Here is an 8,081-nt window from a genome sequence, read left to right as displayed (position 1 = left end):
GACAAGAAACTAAAGATCTCGTACAACACTGTGTACTACTCCCTTCACAGAACAGTGCAAACTGGCGCTAACCAGAATAGAAAGAGGAGTGGGAGGCCCCGGTGCACAACTGAGCAAGAGGACAAGTACATTAGTGTCTAGTTTGAGAAACAGATGCCTCACAAGTCCTCAACTGGTAGCTTCATTAAACAGTACCTGCAAAACACCAAAACAACAGTGAAGACACGACTCCGGGATGCTGGCCTTCTAGGCAGAGTTACAAAGAAAAAGCCATATTTCAGACTGGCCAATAAAAAGAAAAGATTAATATTGGCAAAAGAACACAGACACTGGACAGAGGAAGATTGGAAAAGAGTGTTATGGACGGACAAATCTAAGTTTGAGGTGTTCGGATCACAAAGAAGAACATTCGTGAGACAGAAAAAATGAAAAGATGCTGGAGGAGTGCTTGACGCCATCTGTCAATCATGGTGGAGGCAATGTGATGTTTGGGGGTGCTTTGGTGGTGGTAAAGTGGGAGATTTGTACAGGGTAAAAGGGATCTTGAAGAAGGAAGGCTATCACTCCATTTTGCAACGCCATGCCATACCCTGTTGACTGCGCTTAATTGGAGCCAATTTCCTCCTACAACAGGACAATGACCCAAAGCACAGCTCCAAACTATGCAAGAACTATTTCGGAAAGAAGTGGTCAGCTGATATTCTGTCTACAATGGAGTGGCCAGCACAGATACCTGATCTCAAACCTATTGAGCTGTTGTGGGAGCAGCTTGACCGCATGGTACGTAAGAAGTGCCCATCAAGCTAATCCAACTTGTGGGAGGTGCTTCAGGAAGCATGGGGTGAAATCTCTTCAGATTACCTCAACAAATTGACAACTAGAATGCCAAAGGTCTGCAATGCTGTAATTGCTGCAAATGGAGGATTATTTGATGAAAGCAAAGTTTGAAGGACACAATTATTATTTAAATTAAAAATCATTATAGTGTAGCCTAGTGGTTAGAGCATTGGACTAGTAACCGAAAGGTTGCAAGTTCAAATCCCTGAGCTGACAAGGTACAAAATCTGTCGTTTTGCCCCTGAACAGGCAGTTAACCCACTGTTCCCAGGCCGTCATTGAAAATAAGAATTTGTTCTTAACTGACTTGCCTAGTAAAATAAAGAAAAAATAACATTGTCAATGTCTTGACTATTTCCTATTCATTTTCCAACTCATTTCATGTATGTTTTCCCGGAAAACAGGACATTTCTAAGTGACCCCAAACCTTTGAACGGTAGTGTACCAGTACCAGACAAAATGTTGGACACACTCATTCAAGGGTTTTTCTTTATATTTACTGTTTTCTACATTGTAAAATAATAGTGAAGACATTAAAACTATGTAGCAACCAAAAAGTGTTAAACAAATCAAAATATATTTTATATTTGAGATTCTTCAAAGTAACCACTACTAAAGGACATCAATAATAAGAAGAGACTTGCTTGGGCCAAGAAACACGAGCAATGGACATTAGACCGGTAGAAATCTGTCTTTTGTTCTGATGAGTCCAAATTTTAGATTTTTGTTCCAACCGCTGTGTCTTTGTGAGATGCAGAGTAGGTAAACGGATGATCCTCTGCATGTGTGGTTCCCACCGTGAAGCATGGAGGAGGAGGTGTGATGGTGTGGGGGTGCTTTGCTGGTGACACTGTTGGGATTCATTTAGAATTCAAGGCAAACTTAACCAGCATGGCTAACACAGCATTCTGCAGCAATACGCCATCACATCTGGTTTGCACTTAGTGGGAATAGAATTTGTTTTTCAATTGGACAATGACCCAACACACCTCCAGGCTGTGTAAGGGCTATTTGACCAAGAAGGAGAGTGATGGAGTGCTGCATCAGATGACCTGGCCTCCACAATAACCTGACCCAATTGAGATGGTTTGGGATAAGTTGGACCACAGAATGAAGGAAAAGCTGTCAACAAGTGCTTGAGTAGGTGTTCCAAAACTTTTGACCGGTGGTGTGTGTGTATATATTTTTATATCTAATATTTCTTTTTCAGAGGTGGCAAGAATTTAGCATGAAAATAGAGGGAAACACTGAGACTGCATTGCATCCCTCATCCTTGGTAAGAGGCCAAAATAGTGGGAGAGAAGAGCTGACTGCTGCAATGGTCAAACAACCAATGCAACAAACCAACACAGTGCAAAGGTGGTTTGACTGTAGAGTGTGAATGTATGCACGGTTATGTGTGAGAAATTAGCGAATTAGAGCTTGTGCTTTGTTGGCAAATGCATCAGGTATTCCTCAGCACAGTGTGAAACCTCCTGTGATTTATTTCGGCCTAAAAAGTTTTGTGGAAAAGGCAATAATTTACAGAAACCCTCAGTCAGATTTGGAAGAGCTATGCTGAAATCTCCTTCTCAAAAGATTGACTTTGTAAACACTGTGTGTGTGTGTGTGTGTGTGTGTGTGTACCGGTGTGTGTGTGTACCGGTGTGTGTGTGTACCGGTGTGTGTGTGTGTGTGTACCGGCGTGTGTGTGTGTGTGTGTACCGGTATGTGTGTGTGTGTACCGGTGTGTGTGTGTACCGGTGGGTGTCTGTGTAACCAGTATAGTAAGCCCTCAGGTACAATAGGGAAACGCTGCAATAGTTCCAGGGTGTTGAGGAGACAGCCTGCTGCCTTATCGCTCCAGGGAGGGGGCGGGCATCCCATGTGGGCATGGGCACAACACCACAGCCTGTTTCCAATGGATACCTATCCAATTACTTCCAACCTCTCACCTCTGGGCATGAAGGAGACAATAGGAGAGGGCCTTGTGGGTGTGTGTGTGGGAGAGGGGGAAGAAGAGTAGGACGGAGGTAGAGGAGAAGGAAGAAGTGAAAGAGTGGGGGAGCTGCTGTTTCCATTTACACAGGACAATTACCGTGGTACAAGGAGGACCGCTGTTTAGGAGCCCAGCTGGGTGCCCAGTCGGAGCAGGGACAGGAGATCCATGCAACTCCAACAGCAGGCCTTATTATGATATGAGGCAGTAGCTCAGCCTTGTCCTGCTGGCCTGTCATTAGCCCATCACCCTGCCAGACGTGCATTGCCTGGGAGGCTCTCTGGGCAACCCTCCGAACCCTCGCCCTCTGCCTGGGAGGCTTTCGGCACTCTGGGCAGCCCTTCGATCCCTTACCCTCTGACTTCGAGGCTCTCTGGGCAACCCTCCGATACCTCACCCTCTGCCTGGGAGGCTCTCTGCACTCTGGGCAGCCCTCCGATCCCCCCTCTCCCCGGTCCAGTGGATTTTCCTTTATCCCCCTCCCCTGGGTGAATGAGAGTCTGTATCCCAAATTGCACCCTATTGGACTACTATTCAATGTATAGTGCACTACTTTTGACCAGGGCCCTATTTTGACCAAAGCCCAAAAGTAGTGGACTAGATAGAAAAAAGGGTGCCAATTGAGATTCACACATAGAGAGAGAGGGCCTGCCTGCCTGCCTGCCTGCCTGCCTGCCTGTCTGCCTGTCTGCCTGTCTGTCTGTCTGTCTGTCGAGGGGACAGTAATCTATCTGTTGGAGCTGGCTGGGTGGCATGAAACAAGACAGAGTGAGATACAGCTATTAAAGGAGAACTTTAAGAAGTAAATCTAAGGAAAGAGATGTACTCAATCCACTAATATTTCATGTTCTAAATCTTAGTGTTTCCATTACCCTTTAATGAGCAATGCTGCTTCTACCTGACTAACATGGAGCTACAGCTAAAAAATACTCTAAAAACCTGCCCAGAGAGAGAGACTCAGAGGGCCTGAAGCACTGTGTGACGTATATGGGAGAAGAGTGACTTCACTGCAAGTCTCTCTTTCAAAGGCTGGAAGAAATTGTGCGGTACTGTAGGTTTCCTATCCTCGTAGTCATGTTAATGACACGGAAGATTTTTGGGGAAAGCGATGCTTTCCTTGCGGTGCAATCGCCCCCGTACATGTCTGAGTGCCTCAATTGAAACTTCAAACGATTCCCCAGCCACATTGTTAGTGGACAAGTCCACTTTTTAGGATTAGCAAATACAATGAGAGAATGAAACCACTCTGAAATGCAAGGAGTGGTAGTGTCTTTGATGTCCCCTCCTGTATAATAGGAATAACCTTTTATCTTTATCTCTCTCTCTCCCAGTAGTCATCAAGAACCACACCACCGTCTGCTCCCAGAGGGAGATGGAGGAGAGAGTTAATGAGCATGGGGGAAGGAGCACTCAGCAACACACACACACACACACACATTAATTGCACACTCACACACTGACACACTCACACAAGCCCACACACAAACTCAGGTCACAGAGGCCCAGACAGTAAAAGTGCATTTCATTTTTTAAATCTCCTACGCATCACATTTAGCCCAAAGGAAATCAGAGAGGTCAGTTCCTTGTTTGACCTCCCGCTGTGTAAATCCTTGATGGTGAGTTTGGTGCTTCCCTGACAACAGGAAGAGCATAGAGTGTTCTCTGATAACAGGAAGAGCATAGAGTTCTCTGATAACAGGAAGAACAGAGAGTGTTCCCTGATAACAGGAAGAGCATAGAGTGTTCTCTGATAACAGGAAGAGCATAGAGTTCTCTGATAACAGGAAGAACAGAGAGTGTTCTCTGATAACAGGAAGAACAGAGAGTGTTCCCTGACAACAGGAAGAGCATAGAGTGTTCTCTGATAACAGGAAGAACAGAGAGTGTTCCCTGACAACAGGAAGAGCATAGAGTGTTCTCTGATAACAGGAAGAGCATAGAGTGTTCCCTGATAACAGGAAGAACAGAGAGTGTTCTCTGATAACAGGAAGAACAGAGAGTGTTCCCTGACAACAGGAAGAGCATAGAGTGTTCTCTGATAACAGGAAGAACAGAGAGTGTTCCCTGACAACAGGAAGAGCATAGAGTGTTCTCTGATAACAGGAAGAACAGAGAGTGTTCCCTGATAACAGGAAGAACAGAGAGTGTTCCCTGACAACAGGAAGGGCATAGAGTGTTCTCTGATAACAGGAAGAGCATAGAGTGTTCTCTGATAACAGGAAGAACAGACAGTGTTCCCTGACAACAGGAAGAGCATAGAGTGTTCTCTGATAACAGGAAGAACAGAGAGTGTTCCCTGACAACAGGAAGAGCATAGAGTGTTCCCTGATAACAGGAAGAACAGAGAGTGTTCCCTGACAACAGGAAGAGCATAGAGTGTTCTCTGATAACAGGAAGAGCATAGTGTTCTCTGATAACAGGAAGAACAGAGAGTGTTCCCTGACAACAGGAAGAGCATAGAGTGTTCTCTGATAATAGGAAGAACAGAGAGTGTTCCCTGACAACAGGAAGAGCATAGAGTGTTCCCTGATAACAGGAAGAACAGAGAGTCTTCCCTGACAACAGGAAGAGCATAGAGTGTTCCCTGACAACAGGAAGAGCATAGAGTGTTCTCTGATAACAGGAAGAGCATAGAGTGTTCTCTGATAACAGGAAGAACAGAGAGTGTTCCCTGACAACAGGAAGGGCATAGAGTGTTCTCTGATAACAGGAAGAGCATAGAGTGTTCTCTGATAACAGGAAGAACAGAATGTGTTCCCTGATAACAGGAAGAGCATAGAGTGTTCTCTGATAACAGGAAGAACAGAGAGTGTTCCCTGATAACAGGAAGAACAGAGAGTGTTCCCTGACAACAGGAAGGGCATAGAGTGTTCTCTGATAACAGGAAGAGCATAGAGTGTTCTCTGATAACAGGAAGAACAGAGAGTGTTCCCTGATAACAGGAAGAACAGAGAGTGTTCCCTGATAACAGGAAGAACAGAGAGTGTTCTCTGATAACAGGAAGAGCATAGTGTTCTCTGATAACAGGAAGAGCATAGTGTTCTCTGATAACAGGAAGAACAGAGAGTGTTCCCTGACAACAGGAAGAGCATAGAGTGTTCTCTGATAACAGGAAGGAAGTGTTCCCTGACAACAGGAAGAGCATAGAGTGTTCCCTGATAACAGGAAGAACAGAGAGTGTTCCCTGACAACAGGAAGAGCATAGAGTGTTCTCTGATAACAGGAAGAGCATAGAGTGTTCTCTGATAACAGGAAGAACAGAGAGTGTTCCCTGATAACAGGAAGAGCATAGAGTGTTCTCTGATAACAGGAAGAACAGAGAGTGTTCCCTGACAACAGGAAGAGCATAGAGTGTTCCCTGATAACAGGAAGAACAGAGAGTGTTCCCTGACAACAGGAAGAGCATAGAGTGTTCCCTGACAACAGGAAGGGCATAGAGTGTTCTCTGATAACAGGAAGAACAGAGAGTGTTCCCTGATAACAGGAAGAGCATAGAGTGTTCTCTGATAACAGGAAGAGCATAGAGTGTTCCCTGACAACAGGAAGAGCATAGAGTGTTCTCTGATAACAGGAAGAGCATAGAGTGTTCTCTGATAACAGGAAGAGCATAGAGTGTTCTCTGATAACAGGAAGAGCATAGAGTGTTCTCTGATAACAGGAAGAGCATAGAGTGTTCTCTGATAACAGGAAGAGCATAGAGTGTTCTCTGATAACAGGAAATACAGAGAGTGTTCCCTGATAACAGGAAGAACAGAGAGTGTTCCCTGATAACAGGAAGAGCATAGAGTGTTCTCTGATAACAGGAAGAACAGAGAGTGTTCCCTGATAACAGGAAGAGCATAGAGTGTTCTCTGATAACAGGAAGAGCATAGTGTTCTCTGATAACAGGAAGAGCATAGAGTGTTCTCTGATAACAGGAAGAGCATAGAGTGTTCTCTGATAACAGGAAGAGCATAGTGTTCTCTGATAACAGGAAGAACAGAGAGTGTTCCCTGACAACAGGAAGAGCATAGAGTGTTCTCTGATAACAGGAAGAGCATAGAGTGTTCTCTGATAACAGGAAGAGCATAGAGTGTTCTCTGATAACAGGAAGAACAGAGTGTTCCCTGATAACAAGAATGACCGGGGGGGTTCACTGATATCAGGAAGAACGGTGTCAAATCAAATCAAATTGTATTGGTCGCATACACATGGTTAGCAGATGTTATTGTGAGTGTAGCAAAATGTTTATGCTTCTAGATCCGACAGTGCAACAGCATCTAACAGGTAATATCTAACAAATTCCACAACAAAACCTAATATCTAACAAATTCCACAACAAAACCTAATACACACAATCTAGTAAAGGAATAAGATGAGAATATATAAGTATAAAATATATGGTTGGGCAGTGACATAGCAGCTAAGATGCAATAGATAGTAAAGAATAGATAGTGAAAGACACAGTATAAAGTATATACAGTTGAAGTTGGAAGTTTACATACACCTTAGCCAAATACATTTATACTCAGTTTTCACAATTCCTGACATTTAATCCTAGTAAAAATGACCTGTCTTAGGTCAGTTAGGATCACCACTTTATTTTAAGAATGTGAAATGTCAGAATAAGAGTAGAGAGAATTATTTATTTCAGCTTTTATTTCTTTCATCACATTCCAAGTGGGTCAGAAGTTCACATACACTCAATTAGTATTTGGTAGCATTGCCTTTAAATTGTTTAACTTGGGTCAAACATTTCGGGTAGCCTTCCACAAGCTTCCCACAAGACGTTTTGTGGATTTTGGCCCATTCCTCCTGACAGAGCTGGTGAAAATGAGTCGGGTTTGTAGGCCTCCTTGCTCTCACACACTTTTTCAGATCTGCCCACAAATGTTCTATAGGATTGAGGTCAGGGCTTTGTGATGGCCACTCCAATACCTTGACTTTGTTGTTGTTGCCATTTTGCCACAACTTTGGGAGTATGCTTGGGGTCATTGTCCATCTGGAAGACCCATTTGCTACCAAGTTTTAACTTCCTGACTGATGTCTTGTTGTTGCTTCAATATATCCACCTAATTTTCCTTTCCTCATGTTGCCATCTATTTTGTGAAGTTCACCAGTCCCTCCTGCAGCAAAGCACCCTCACAACATGATGCTGCCACCCCTGTTCTTCACAGTTGGGATGGTGTTCATTATGACCAAACAGTTCTCTTTTTGTTTCATCAGACCAAAGGACATTTCTCCAAAAAAGTACGATCTTTGTCCCCATGTGCAGTGGCAAACCGTA

The sequence above is a fragment of the Oncorhynchus masou genome, chromosome 9 (genome assembly GCF_036934945.1).
Source record: "Oncorhynchus masou masou isolate Uvic2021 chromosome 9, UVic_Omas_1.1, whole genome shotgun sequence".
NCBI classification, from domain to species: domain Eukaryota; kingdom Metazoa; phylum Chordata; class Actinopteri; order Salmoniformes; family Salmonidae; genus Oncorhynchus; species Oncorhynchus masou.
This window is presented reverse-complemented; position numbering follows the sequence as displayed.